The sequence below is a fragment of the Podarcis filfolensis genome (assembly GCF_964270895.1).
Source record: "Podarcis filfolensis genome assembly, chromosome: 10".
Taxonomy (NCBI): Eukaryota; Metazoa; Chordata; class Lepidosauria; order Squamata; family Lacertidae; genus Podarcis; species Podarcis filfolensis.
This window is the reverse complement of record NC_139612.1, coordinates 40853996-40869934: the sequence shown is the minus strand read 5'-3', so window position 1 is coordinate 40869934 and position 15939 is coordinate 40853996. Positions and strand designations below refer to the sequence as shown.

Here is a 15939-nt window from a genome sequence, read left to right as displayed (position 1 = left end):
AAGATAAATTATTTCTAATTATAGAAGAGACTCATTTTCAAACCTGAGTCGCTGAATCCAGTCATATGAAATACACGCCGGAATGCATATTTCAGGCATTTCCAAAATGCAGCCAAATGGTTTCTTCCAATATTAAAATAATACATCATTGTTAAGTGACTATTAGGTGCCACAGATTTACAGCACAATTCATTGAGGCCTTAAGCAGCAAAATGATATAATCAATGGACAAATTCTCACATTCCTACTAGTACTAAATAATGTCCTCAATTTCCTAAGATAGAGAAAACAGCTGCAGATGGTCTTGAAGGCAAGTCTAGTAAAAGCTTCTGCAATCACTCCAGCCTAGTGAAAACAGTCATTAAAAAGCAAAACAACCCAAATGCAGGCAAAGAGTAGACAACACAATGCTCCTTAGATATGCAAATGATTTAATTCAAACCCACCCAACAAAATAAATTAAAAACAGAGGAAAGCCAATTGGACCAAATTCTAGAACAAATTTTACTATTCTTGAATCAGAGTCAGGATTTCTCAATAGTAAGGGAAAACACACACACACACGAAAATCATTGTTCATCTTTCTGCAGATGAACATAAATCAACAGCAAATGTTTTAATGCACACATGACTGAATGTGGCAACATTCTATTAATTACACATATACCATTATAACTCCTTGTTTTGGAGTCTGATGTGGCTTTTCAAGCAATTATTTTGGGTCCCCTATGAGCCACCATGAAAAAGATCACAAAGGATGTTTAATTTACTTTTACATAAGATGGCTTTAATGCTCACAGAGTGGTGGGTTGCCATGTAATGCAGGGGTGGCTAAGCTTTTCTGCCCCAAGGGCCACATTCATTCTCTGTCAACTCTCCAGGGTCCACATGTCAATGGTGGATGTGTCCACCCCCACTCACACATGCACACACATTTGACATACATGCAGATAAGCTGAGAAGGACACATTATTGCACCTCCATGCTCATTAAAAGACTGATTTGATGACCAAGGAGGCGGTGATTTGCATCCCCATCAGGATGCTGGGATTTAGATGTCTCTGACTCCCCCAGTGCTATGTCTATTTTTAAAAAAGAATTATTGTGCTGCCAACATCAAATTCAATGGGGGTTTATGTTGAGGCATGGGTAATTCAATACCTAATAGTTTCCTCAGAGTTTGCAAGCATACCCCACACTGTCCTCAGCAAGATAATCCTCTCTATAATTGCAAAGTACATTTTAAATACACACAAAAAATAATCTGATGCCATGATGAAGTGGGATTCCTCACCTCTATGTTCCAACTCATGCCAGGGGCTTAAAAATTGGCCTACACAGGATTGCAATTTTTGGCTATGCAAATCAGCATGGCACACCTAATGTAGAGAGTAACTCCATCTTGAATAAGCCTTCCTTAGGTATGTTTTCAAAGCAAAAACCAAAACAAGCAAACATGAAAATACTGGAAATATCCAACAGTGTAAGTATACACATGAGATTTATGAATGGCTCGGAGGGTTCTCACAACTGCAGCTTTTCCACACAGGCATCAGCTGTAATCCCACTGGCCCACCGAACCCCCCTCACAGCCCACTGTTATGTAACTATAGGATCAGATCTTCCCTTCATCACTACTCTTGCTCAACAATAGCTGCAGGCAATGCTGGAAAATCAAAAAACCATTCTGTGTTAGAGGAAGAGGGCAATTCCAAGTCAGCCTTGTTTTTATCATGTCAGGAAATACATGTGGATGTAGAACTGCAGGGCTTGAAGGACCTGATGGTGAGGTATATCCAACCCGCCTACAATGAGAAAGGCTTCTTAAAACATAAACTGTTCCAGGAAATGTAACCCATATCATCCGTTATACAGATCTACACACAGACAGCTGTTACAGGTCAATAAATAGCTATGCTAAAGAGGATAGCTGGGTGGGGAATCTCTGTTTAAGTACTCAAACAAATATAGACAAATCAAGAAAGCATCAGAACACCTTTTCAGCCAGTCTGTTATTCAATAAGAAGCAATTCCTTCTTGAACATAGACATGACCTTAGGAAATCCCTTAGCATCCAGAAAAATTCAATTAATTAAACAGCTGCAGTTTCTTAGGGGTTTCAAACAACTCCATCTTCATTAATATTCAGCCTCCAGTTGGGTGCCACATACATAAATACATACATACAGTATGAATCTCCTATCAACAATCATGCACATAAGATAAGCTTGATGTTACTTTCAGTTGTCTTTTAAAAATAAGAATGAAGGCATATAGGCAGACAGAGGAAGACGTTATCCTAATCCATCAATATTTACACTGCCCATTGTATAAACACACAAAACCCACTAAGTTCAGTTATCCTTTTATTTCTAAGTACAAATGTTTGAGGGAAAATATTACTTAATTAACCTACACCCATGTGGGTGTTATTTAAGTCCATTCATTTCAATAGGTCTTATCTGATTATGACTGAGTATCACCCCACAATTCCTACAAGAGTGTCTCATTTGGAGGAAATTTCTCTCTGCTATATTAGTACTTCCACAAGCAGAAGATCAGGTGATTTTTCTTTAAAGCTGCACTTTACTATTTGTACAGACTCATTTTCTCACAATTCCCAATTTCTTTCACAACAGCTTAAACAGAGACCTTTTAAAAACACTCCTTAAAGTTTAAATGCTGAATTTAGAGAATATGTACACTGCTTCTTTACAACGATGTTTCACACTATTCAGAAGCTTTACCCTTGCACTCAATAATTAAAATCTAACAGTAACAACAAATTAGAAAGGTTAGTATTACCATTTTGCACTGCAATGGGATTCTCACACAATTACTGCTTCCTCCCCAGTTAAGAACAAGGAATTGAAACATTGCTATAACAACAACGATTAAGACACAAGAAAAAGAAGAAAAATTAAGACACTGTCTTTGAAATGCTTCTTGCCTGGAAACTGACCTTTTCAAGTTTGTTCCAGTAGCATTTTACCAGCTCCTAATTACGGTTCAATATTCTTCCTTTCCTACCAGCGCATGAATAATACTAATAATAAAAGAAGCCAACAGCTATCACAGCTGATTTAGAAATTCAGATTCTTAACTGTAGCAATGGAGATGGTTTTTAAAAAGGCAGAATGCCAGTCATGGGATCTTACTAGACTATTAGTAAAGCACTGACCGCAGCAGGACAGCAAATTGATCAACAATGCAAAAAGCTGACAAAGAAAGTCACACCGAAAGCTATGCACTACTTTGCAGTTTGTGGGGCTTTTGTTATGAAATTTTGCTGCCTAACTGAATTTCACCTCTGATTGTTAGAGGAAAATTCTAGATTTTCTTTCAAGGTCCAGCTAGCCATTAAAAGAGAAAGACAGAGAGTCCTTTTTTCACCATTCAGAAAACCTTCATTTCAAAGACCATTAGTAACAGCCCTCCTCAGAGATAGGACCTTCTGTACAAAGAATAGCTACAGGGAGAGAATGTACACTTTTTCTTCTTTTGTTTTTAAAGAAAGAGAGAAAGAAAAGTGGATTTAGAAGAAAAGGTTTCAGCTTTCATTGGGTAGTTGTTATAACAGTGCTCATTACCAGCTTTTCCAAGTTGCTATTTTTAACTTGATAACTCCAAGGATGCTCATAATATAGCGGTGAAAATAAAAATTCTCAGCTAGTGCTAATTGCCTTTCCTTTACGTGCATAAAACCTGTGCAAATCCCAGAATTAGATTTCAGCCCATCATGATGTTTTCCCATTTAAGCCACCTTCAAAATGCTCAATTATGCAAAGGCAAGTTGCAATGTTTTTAATTTATTAATGGTCTTGCTGTCGGCATATGATAGTATCAGCAATACCAAAGGCACTTTTGTTCCTCTTACTAATCAGAGGTTTGGGACTATAAAAATAATCATGTTTTCAGCACTGTCATAAAATGTGGAATAAACTTGACGAGGCATGTGACTTTCAGCATGCTTGCTGGGGGAATCGGCTGGAAGGCTCAGGAAAACAGAGCGTTAGCTATGATGGTTCTTATAAATCAAATATTGGTATTTAGTACATTTGCCTGCTTAAGCAGAAATGGGAACAAACAAGCAATTCATAGCAGGAAACAGATGCTAGGATGTCAGCATGTAAATTATATTAAGATCTGGAGTAATTCCACAACTAACGGTTTACTGAGGCATTGGTGTAAATAGCTTTTAATTTATAATAAATACATCTACAACAATGAAAACACGCTGCGTGAAACATAACCCTCATTGGACATAATAGAGAGATGCATTCTTAAAATACAAAGTATCATTGTATATAGATAAAGATTCATAGATGTATTAAAGAGATTGCATTCTTACTTTATCTATCATTAATAAAGAACTACCAACAATTCAATCATGCTCCGAACAAGCTAGAAAAACTAAACTTCCCAGGAAGAACAAGAGAAAATATGAAGACACTCGTTTATAGTAGAGGAAGTAAAGAAACGGCACCAAGCTTTAATTATCATGTGATTTTTTTCAGTGCTATTGAACACAATCTGGAAAAGGATTTGAGTTTTCTAGAAACTGTGGGTTGCTTACTACCCTTTCATTTCAGGAAAATAATTGATTTCCAGGTGTCCCGTTAGAGTCACACTGCAGTATGGAAAAGGGTTCCAGCTTCTGTGGATAAGGTAAAATATTTTTGGATTTTCAAATACTTATAATATACCTCCCATATTCAAACCATTTACAACAGCTTTTCCACTAAAATATCCCATTCAGAGGGTTTCTTATATACAATAGCTGTTTCATTTTCCAAAAATGAAATTGCATGTAATTAGTGTTCAAAACATTACAAACATTTAAAACAACTTACATCATTATTCCACAAACAATAAACAGACAACAAGTTATGTATATGTATTGCTATGTTGCTTTTTTCAGTTTGATGCACCCAATCTGCTGCATTCCTATATCCTGTACACCTGGACAAAAAAAATACCTCTCCGAAGCTCCTGTTTGCATAGGCATCCATGTAGGCTTCCCTCAAAATGCAAATATATTTAAAGATGCAATTTTTGTCAGGATTGTGGTATGGGGCCCCAGAAATTGTGCAGGTTTTCCCATGGCTGCAATTTACATAACAAAAAGGATGCACATTCATATCAGGTCCAGTTTGGCCCTGATACATTCTTCACAATGGCAGCAAACCAGGTAATAAACCACTCTATATTAGTAGTGCTACATATATTTGCCACAAGTGACATGGGTGGCACTGTGGGTTAAACCACAGAGCCTAGGACTTGCTGATCAGAAGGTCAGCGGTTCGAATCCCCGCGACGGGGTGAGCTCCCGTTGCTCAGTCCCTGCTCCTGCCAACCTAGCAGTTTGAAAGCACGTCAAAGTGCAAGTAGATAAATAGGTACCGCTCTGGCGGGAAGGTAAACGGCATTTCCATGCGCTGCTCTGGTTCGCCAGAAGTGGCTTAGTCATGCTGGCCACATGACCCGGAAGCTGTACACCGGCTCCCTTGGCCAATAAAGCGAGATGAGCGCCGCAACCCCAGAGTCGGCCACAACTGGACCTAATGGTCAGGGGTCCCTTTACCTTTACCTATATTTGCCACAAGGAGACTGTTTTTGACACATGCAACATATGCACCAAGTCTAACCTGTGACGGATTCCAGGAATAAGTGTAGGTCTTGCGTTGAAATTACATATTGAAAGCCATTACCATGATGAGTCATTAATTCTTTTGATTCACTGAGTACTGATTTTGTTTTCTAAATCAAATCTTTTCAGACTTCCTTAGGTTACTTCCCCCACACCTTCCATAACCCTTTTAAAAATACATTTCGTGTAATTTTTGAGGGTTCTTTGGGATGGGTGACTGTCAAGTTATGTTGCAGTTATAGATTCATACTTTGACATTATAGTATTAGTTTGTGTCAATTTATGGTGGTTTATTATATATGGTTTTTGCTTTTCTATACATTTTGACTCAAGATTCTATATATGAAAACTGGTGTTTCTCAATGTCATGGGGGGGATACAAAAATCTCTTCATCCGTGATAGATTTATGAAGAGAACTATTGCTCCATTATTTCTTCCTGACATATCTCAAGATTATTGAATGTGCTGGCTTCGAGGCTTGATATTCCACTTTATAAGAAGCTTATAATCTTGGATGTCCAGGTTTTATAAGCAACTCCCAAGTCAGCTGCCTCTCATCTTTAGATTATTGCACTGATAGCCTGTTTTAATGGGGTGGGGAGAATATGTTTTATTACTAGCACTATATATCACTATATATTGTGAGAAATCACTATATGTGAGGAACTTATACTTGAAAAATGTCCTGCCTCTTCACGCTCAGCATAGCAAAATATGATAGAGGGTTTCCAAAATATCACTCCTTGGAATTTGCTACCTGTACATTGTATTCTCCATGTCAAGAATGCACTAGTCAGACATCATCTGGAGTATTCTCTCCACTATCTGGGCACTGTTTTAATAAGGATATAAACAAACTCGAACAGGTTCAGAGAAGAACAGCAAAGATTGCCAGCGGTATGGAAAATAGGTTCTAAAGGCTGTTTAGCCTGGTGAAGAGAAGACCAAGGGGGACATGATAGTACTCTTTCCATATCTGAAGAGCACACATAGCTATCAACTTTCAGATTTGAAAATAAGGGATCAGCAGCCTCGAAAATAAGAGATCAGCAGCCTCACCTATCCTGGGGACAGTCTACGGGATATCTAACAATCCGGGATAGCAGCGGGAAACAGCGCTGGAATAAGGGAATTTCCCGCAAAAAAAGGGAAGATTGACAGCTATGGTCACACAGTTGAGGTCAAATCCCTGTTCTCTGCTGCCTCAGAGGGCAGGATTACAGCTAATGGGCTAAACTTGCAGAAAAGTAGATTTAAGTTCAGCATTCTTTATTTCTTTTTCAAAATATGGTCTGAAGCTCAACATCAAAAAAACAAAGATCATGGCCACTGGTCCCATCACCTCCTGGCAAATAGAAGGGGAAGAAATGGAGGCAGTGAGAGATTTTACTTTCTTGGGCTCCATGATCACTGCAGATGGTGACAGCAGCCACAAAATTAAGAGACGCCTGCTTCTTGGGAGGAAAGCAATGACAAACCTAGACAGCATCTTAAAAAGTAGAGACATCACCTTGCCAACAAAGGTCCGTATAGTAAAAGCTATGGTTTTCCCAGTAGTGATGTATGGAAGTGAGAGCTGGACCATAAAGAAGGCTGATCGCCGAAGAATTGATGCTTTTGAATTATGGTGCTGGAGGAGACTCTTGAGAGTCCCATGGACTGCAAGAAGATCAAACATATCCATTCTTAAGGAAATCAGCCCTGAGTGCTCACTGGAAGGGCAGATCCTGAAGCTGAGGCTCCAATACTTTGGCCACCTCATGAGAAGAGAAGACTCCCTGGAAAAGACCCTGATGTTGGGAAAGATTGAGGGCACAAGGAGAAGGGGACAACAGAGGACGAGATGGTTGGATAGTGTCTTCGAAGCTACAAACATGAGTCTGACCAAACTGCGGGAGGCAGTGGAAGACAGAAGTGCCTGGCGTGCTCTGGTCCATGGGGTCACAAAGAGTAGGACACGACTAAACCCTGGGGTTGTTTGGGAGGAAGGGTGGGATAGAAAATTAAGAAATACCGTAAATATAAACAGCAAGCACAGGTATTATATCCTATTCTTCCTCCTCCCATAAACACACACACATACACACACACACACACACACACACACACACTATTACTGCCATAAAGGTAGCCTATCATTTTTTTCTTGTTTATTATGAATAATGGTGAAGTTTGGAAACTGCCTGGTTTTCTCAGGTAGACAAACGAATAGAAACCCTCCAAACTCTACCTATAACAATATATACCAAAGCAAAAATTGCCTTTTTTCACACACGCAAATATTTTAAAAGAACCAAATAGGAAGAAGGAAAGAAACAGTGAGTCCCAACTACTGCTCACAATACCCATTATATTGCTAGAAAACATTCAATTATCACCATGATTGAAAGCAGTAGGGAAATCAGGGACTTGGCTATGATACATCAGAACAAAAAATGACTGCAATGCAGCTTGAATTCAGCTCTGTGGTAGCATCTCTGCTGCACCATCCTTGACTCTTGAGTGAATGTCTTTGCCTGTTTAGTTTAGACTGACTATACCAGAAGGGATGTAATAAGCTGCTGAGATAATATAATAATAGGTTTGCAATCTCTTTGCCACCACTGAGAATCCAGGGGCAAAGCGACTCTTCATTTTTGACAGAGCCTGTGGACAGAAATCTTTCAGTGACCAGTGGGGAACAAAATAATGAAACTTTCAATAAACTCTGAAGGAAACTCTGGATGAAGAATCTGGATAATTTTGTTGAAGCACTTTATAAATAGGTTAATGGTGGCTTCACTTGTTCCACCTTAACAGCTGGCTTTAGGTTTATATCCTATTAATTTTCACATGAACTCACATGTCCCCCAGAGATAAGTTCTACCTGGATGTTGAATATATCATCTCCCAAATTCCAAGGTACTAAAGCTAACAGGAACTCCAAGGCAAATTGTTTCCCCGAGCCCCACAAGGGCCATTGAAGGCCAATTCCTCTGTGAGTAAGAACCAAAAGAAGCAGTAAATACACCATCACACACCTTCGCCTGATTCATCTGGTCTGTATCCCACGCTCACACCACCACAGTGATTATATAAAACCAACTGTCCTATGAAATAAAAGGAAGCAGAGTTCAGCTGATCTGCCCCACGCCTGGTCATGTGAGGCCAAGTACCTCGTGTGAGAGAACCAGGAAAAAGAGAACATGTCTTCTTCTGGTTTAACTGGATTGACTACCCCTTTCCCTCACCTCTCAAGTAATCAGACAAACTGCTTTGTAGCTGGTCATCCATCAAACAAAGCTCAGCACAGCAAAGCTGAAGCAATGGAAAAGACGTAAACACACAAGGGAATGTGAGGGGAAATCTCATTCAGTAAATTTCATTCAGTCCACCAGGTGAACATTCCTCTGAGCCATCACCAACCACTGATACTCTTGAGAAGGCACACTTCATAGAGCATACCTGGCTATGGTGATATAGTATGAAGTTGCCCTTTACATCTTCTCTTAAGACAGCTGGGAATAATAGCCGGCTGAAGGAAGTCAGTCTATAAAAAGAAGTAACAATGGAGAATTAATTGGTCTAGGCATACTTGTTCAGTGTTGCTATGGTTGTTGCTTCTTATTTTAGAATAAAGTCTTTGTGATCTACATCTGCTGTGATTCTTGGACATAGCACTAGCACATAGCTGAACTATGGTTTCAAAAGAGAATTAGACAAATTCAAAGATGATCAAGCTATCAATGGTTATTACTCAATTTGCCTATAAGCTGCCTCTAGAATCTACTTTTTCACATAGTACACAATAAACTAATGGGGTTCACTGCCACAATATGTGATGATGGCCACTAACTTCTACTACTTTGAAAGTGGATCAAATACACTGAAAATAAGGCTAACATTGGCTACTAATCCTGATGTTATATGCAACCACCATCTTAGGAGGCTGAGAAAAAAAACATAGGAAAGGGCTACTCCTCTCATGTTAGGTTAGCTGTTGTGGGGAACAGGATACTTCATTTGTATTTAGTCTGATCAGCAAGACTTTTCTTATTAATGCCTTTGAATGTGGGAAAACCTGAAAGATTTCAATTGTATGATCTGAATCTGACCATAAACTGATTCTGAATGGTGGTCTATCTAGCCACACATTCTCAACATTCTTAGTTAATATTTAATTGGAGACTCCAATAATCAGACCTGGAACCATTACAGCGGAAAATGTAAGACTGTGTAAAACCAAGATTCTTCCCCAACCTCTCTTCCAGTTTGGCATTACAGTTTGTAACTGGGACCTACTCCTTGGAAAAGTTCTGTTACACTATTCAACTGCAATCTTTCTATGCGAAGATGTTTATCAGTTTTTCCCAGTCTGCTTCCCTTTCATTTTATGATATTTGCTGTTTGAAGCATGGGACCCTTTTTCTAGAAAGACAAAACTTGGTCTTATTAAAAACTGAGAAGATCGTTGGCCCTTTGACAGAACTACAGATTCCCTTAATACTAAAGGATAACATCTTATCTCACAGGCAGGATTTTCAGCTCTACATCTCACTTCTCCTAAGTCTCCACCATATCTATGCAGAGTTTTTCTTGCTGTTGCTCAGATCTGATAATCCATTTGTGTAGACTACTGTTGACTTAACACTTAAAGTGGTTCAGAGGAAACATAAAAAACATCACAGCATTCTGGAATATTCTACGCGCATGCTATCTCTATTTCAAATTAAATGCCTGCTTCACTCCCACTCTCTACAATGATAAAATTGCTTGATTCATAAACTTCATGTTGACATTTTATTATATCATAAAAAAGGATTGAGTGCTGTTCAAGGTTATATCCGTACATCTGTCTGACCTATAACTTATCTGGAATTATCTTATTTCACTTTACAGACCAAAAGTGTTTCTTTCAGAAAACTGAAGAGACGGTGCTTTTCCAGTATAATTTGCCAAGTTATACAGAAAGGAAGACTATTTTCTGTCAGTCTGGCAGAATACTAAATGGTTTACTGAAGACCATTTCAGTTGTCAAATTCCTTAAAAAAACACACGCCAGAATTTGAATAATAGCATAACAACCTCTTCCACTCTAGATTGACCTGATAAAATCCCCCCTTTCCTTTATTGTAGTTAAAGGTCACTTCAACATACCTTTAAATTATTACAGAGATTCCTGAGTTTATTTCATCACCCCAAACTGGGAACTCTAGAGCAAGAATATGATTGTCTGGTCAGGTAGCCATGGGGCAGCCATGTTGGCAGCAGAGTAGAGTGCCCCCACCCCCAGGATCCGGGCAATTCAGAGATGGGTTCAGAAGCTTACTCTTTGTTAAATTCTTCCTCCTAGAGGCCTGGCACACAGATCAGTATGGATTTGTGGGCACAGTGGTTACACGCTGTCATGTGGGTGGTGTCTACACCATTTGAGTGAGAGGGTGGAATGGAATTTGAGACATGATGGGGGACGAATTCATGCTATCAGTCATGTCATGTATTACAGCCAAGAGCCTTCTGATTATATCATCATACAACTTGGTGAAAATGATCTAGGCAGGCAAAAGGGAATCATCCTTAGCCTTACATGCTAATTGGACACCATGAAAGCTGAATTCCCACAGATGGTGGTCATCAGGCTGGAACTCCTCAGGGGTTCGGGCTGGGGGGGCATAAACCCTGGCATGGTCAATGAAGCCCAGAGAAGGTCAACAAAATGATTCATTGGAAGCTGCTAGTTCTCAGAGAACTAACCGGTGAGGCAACATCCATCAGTATAATTCAGAAGAGATTAATTGGGCAATGTGCATCTCTCTGGGGCAGGCAATGAGGCCTGGTTGGTGGACATTCACAGTGGTCTGTGTGGATGGTTACAGGAGCTTCAGATGTGGCAGTGAGTTGGGGCATTCCCCTCAACTCTTGTGGCGGGAGACGCACTGGGCTGGATCCTTAGGAGGCAGGGAAGAGAAGAGAAAGGATAGCCTGCCCCATCCCATCAGGGGATCACCATTAGGTGGTGCTTTCTGCCCATAATCCCAGTCAGGGGGTGACGGGTCATAGCACTTGTTACCATTGACCTGACAGGGTCAATGGGAAGCAGTTTGTACCATAAGGGGACTCCAAATTTTGGCCAACTCTCATCCATGAACTGGCAGCATATCAAGCAGGCTGGTTGATCATTTGATATGTGCCCAGTGCCCATGCCAAACTTATTCTTCTGTAAACAACAAAGTTGTGGCCTAATTTTAATCCAACACTGGGTGTCTTGGTCTTTACCACCTGCTCCTCCACCCCATGGCTTTACTGTGCCTGAAGCCACAAGGAGACCAGCTTCTCAAAAAGAGCTTTTCAGGGCCAAAAAATATGCAATAGTTCTAGATTGTGTGTGGACTACATGGAAAAAAGCAAGTACTGAGTCTCCATTGATTCTAGAATAAAATATTGTGCATACGCAACCCTAGTGTCCAGTAAATACGTATCATTGCTATCATTTCCCTAACACATACATCTTAACATGTAAAAAAATATAATAAAAATTGCAGTTGAATTTACTGTTATATGGAGATCATAGGTGTAATAAGAGCCCTGTCATACTAAGCTTATATTTCACAAAGAGTTCTTCTTCCACCACAGATTTTGAGGCTGTTGCAGCTGTCCAGATCAGAGTTGCTACCCAGATTTCCTGAAAGCAAACTGAGGAAATAGTACATCAATATTTGCATGTGACACAATGCCCTGCACATGGTATTGTTTCAGGGCACTGCAGGGGCAGGAAAATGGCACTGTCACACACACAAAAGATGATGAAGAATATTCAGAGAAAATTCTACAATGTGCCCTTCCTTTTCTTGGGTGAGAACTAGAAAAAATATCAGAGATTTCTTCTATTCGGTTTAAGCCAATGGAGCCAGAACTTTGAGAGTACATTTGCACACAGCTTTATTTAGCACTGTTCTATCATGATACATTCAGTCAACATAATGGAGAGCTAATACCTTGATCCTAATCATGTTTATTCAGAAGTCCACTGAGCTCAAGTATGCAGAAGTCTTTTGCTCTTGTTTTGGAGACAACTTTGGTCATTTGTAAAAGTTCATTAAAAATCAGCTCATAAACATGTTGTATGTGGAGAAATAAATGAGAAATGGAAGAAGGGACATAATTTTCATGCTTGTTATACTAACTCAACTTCTATGAAGGTTTTGCCAGTGATGATGACCCACTAGATTATTATCTCTGGGCAAAACACAATATATAGTAATGTATTCTTAAATGCTGAACACCAGCTAGCACCTTCTGAAGATAAAGATGTGTTGCCATGAAAGCAGAAACTCATTATGATTAACAACCTTTCAGCGTCTCCAATCAAAGAGGGAGCCTAATAAGGGGGGGAAATGGAGGAAATATTGAAGCTTCTACAAAGTAGAAAGATCATTTGGTGCCAGTCCTATTTATATATTTTTAAAGCTACTTAATGTGATGCAAGAGAAAATAAAAGAGGAAGAATGTAGCTAAATCTGGAGCAAATAGCAATTCTGGCACTGAGAATTAGGGGTGTCTAAACTCCCATACTACTGATATATCACTCTCTCACTGATTCCCAAATAAAATATAGATTTTGTTTCAACATAGTCTTGTAAATTAATTTGCTTTGCTCAGCTGCATTGAACATGTTCACAGGTTAATGGGTAGAGGATCATTCCAACAAAGGGCTACAGATTGAGATATTCTGCAGGAAATAACAATATTTATAAACCATAATGCTCCCCAGCAAACAAAACAACCACTCTCAAGCTTGTCCTGAACACATCAACCACCCAGATTTAAACTCTAAATTACAGGGCATGTTACCCTTATGGTATTCAGCAGACCTGAGATTTTCTTTGTAATTGTGATAATGGTTGCTGTAGGAATCAAATTGAAGCCTGTTTTTATTAGTTTTCCTGACTCTACTGTAAGAGGATAAGTTTGTAAGATTTCTGGTCATTGAATATCACAGAATTTGGACAGATTTGAAAACAGAATTTGTTGTATGTCTTGAGAGGAGCTGGGAAAGTCGAAAGACATGGACAGCCAATGAAGCACAATGTTGAAAGATTCTGGACAAATAAAAGAAAGTGCTTCTTCACTCAGCACATGGTCACCTAGATGGCTTTAAAAGAGTATTAGACAAATTCATAGAGAAGACTGCCAATGGCTACTAACTCAGATGGCTCTGCTCTGCTTCCAAATACAGTGGTACCTCGGGTTACAGGCGCTTCAGGTTCTAGACTCCGCTAATCCAGAAATAGTACCTTGGGTTAAGAACTTTGCTTCAGGATGAGAACAGAAATCGTGCTCCAGCGGTGCGGCAGCAGCAGGAGGCCCCATTAGCTAAAGTGGTACCTCAGGTTAAGAACAGTTTCAGGTTAAGAATGAACCTCCAGAACGAATTAAGTTCTTAACCTGAGGTAGCACTGTACCAGTTGCTGGAGGCTACCTGCTAGAGAGTGATGTTGTTTGTATCCTAGAGTTTGTGCTGCACTCCCACCTGGTTCCTTTGGTTACTGGCTCCTGCTTCCTCTTGACTGCCTGTTTCATCTCGCACTTGGATCATTTCTGCAAGCTTGCTTCCCTCCCTTGAGGTTGCTCACCCAACCCCTTGCCATTGGGAGAGGTTCCAAAACAATTACATTCTTGGAGAGGAAATTAAAGCACTGCCTTAGTCTTAAAAGAGAACTTTCGGCTTCCCAGTGCGGCAAACAGCAGCTTGCATATTTGATGTCTCCAGGGTTAATACTAGCCAGTTGGTTTCAAAATGGTTGCTTTCTTACTGAAGCTAGAGGGCAAAACGGTTTCTCAAAGAAACTTTGTGATAAAGGGGGGGTGGACTCGACATGATAGGTGGGTTGGATTTTTTTGTAGAGTATATTCACTTCAATGTAAATGCAGAGACCAAATAAGCTTCCTTTAATTTCCATAATGAAATTGTTTTTGTAAAGTTAAAAATACTGTAATGAGGCCCAAACGGTGTGCTTTCAGAGGCTCCCATGGTGAAGCAAATGAGATTTTAGCTTCTCTAATTGGGCATACTGCAAGCTGGGCTTGATGCTGTCCTCAGCACAGGATGTCTGTTATCCCTAACAAAAAGAGGTCTACAGCTGTCAGCATAATACTATACGGCTTTTCAGGAGCCAAGCCATCAGGCACAGGACTGCAGCTCTGACTGGGACCACCCAAAGGGAAAGATCAAGTAGAGAGTAGCTCCGCTCTTCCTTGATTAAGAAGTTATTCGTAAGGTAATTTGTTTACAGCTATCAAAGAGAGGCTTTCAAAGCAACTGTTGAGAATTCCCAGAATTCTCTGAAAGTATTTTTATTTGATTAAGTAATGAATATGGATGTTTTATTCTCCCCTCTCCTGTGAATTAAATCTCATTACCTGTCAACACAGGTTTTTGGAGCCTTACTGTTCCTGGAGAAAACTCAAGCTAGAAAGCATTGTGCGGTTGTGTGCATTGCTGAAGTCTGCTATCTGTCATGTACAAGTCCATAAGCCTGAAAGACCATGGAATTTTTTTATATAACAATATCTACTAAAACTTTTCACATCTTAGATGTGTGCATGAAGCCATGCTATCTGAAAATGAAGTAATCTAAAGATCTGAGTTCAAAGCAAGCTTGGGAATTGTATGCTACTACTATGCAGAACACAAATGAAAAACAGAATTCAATAAAATGAGTGAAAAATTGGAGCAGTATGGGTGTTACTCTCTCCTGACATGTAGCTACTTCTGATGACAATGTGTGAATCAACACATGAAGGAGGCAATTGTCTTCCCCAGCCCTTTGAACTAGAAATTCCCAGAGTTTGTCAAGGCCAGATTCCACAGTTTCAAGTTTGCTAATGAATACCCTTCCAAGTCTTCGCATTTGGGTCGGCCTTTTTATATTATACATATTGTGTGGTGTGGGTGTGTGGGTGTAGTTTCATATTGAATCATACAATAAACGTTACCGAATAAACAGTATCTCGTCTTAAATGTACTGTTACAGTAAATACGGCATTCAGAAAGCATCAAAGGAAGGATACAGCATTTCAAATGGAGAAATTATCATCCACAGCCTCTCCAAAAACCAGATTGGATGCCTTTAGTTATCATGTTTATAAAAGTCAAAAGTGGAAACCAGACTGTGACAAATGCATCAAGTTTGGTGTTCTCACCTTTCCATTAAAGCCAGATGCCAAATGCAGCTGCACCAGTTGTTACTGGAGAAGTCAGGAGACCTTTCCCAATGTCCTGCTACAGTCATTCTGGTGGGCAAAAGGA

The 15939-nt window shown here is 39.6% G+C and overlaps 1 long non-coding RNA gene across 4 annotated transcripts in view; it reads right to left on the bottom strand.

Moving 5' to 3' along the window:
• The window catches only part of LOC310743396, a 60217-nt gene that overhangs the window by 9408 nt on the left and 34870 nt on the right, over positions 1-15939 (bottom strand). For 3 of the 4 annotated variants that reach the window (XR_014538993.1, XR_014538994.1, XR_014538996.1), the window contains one exon: positions 9096-9180. The exons of the other annotated variant lie outside the window; for it this stretch is intronic. This is a non-coding gene — a long non-coding RNA (uncharacterized lncRNA). The remainder of the gene's footprint in view (positions 1-9095; positions 9181-15939) is intronic. 4 annotated transcript variants of the gene reach the window in all.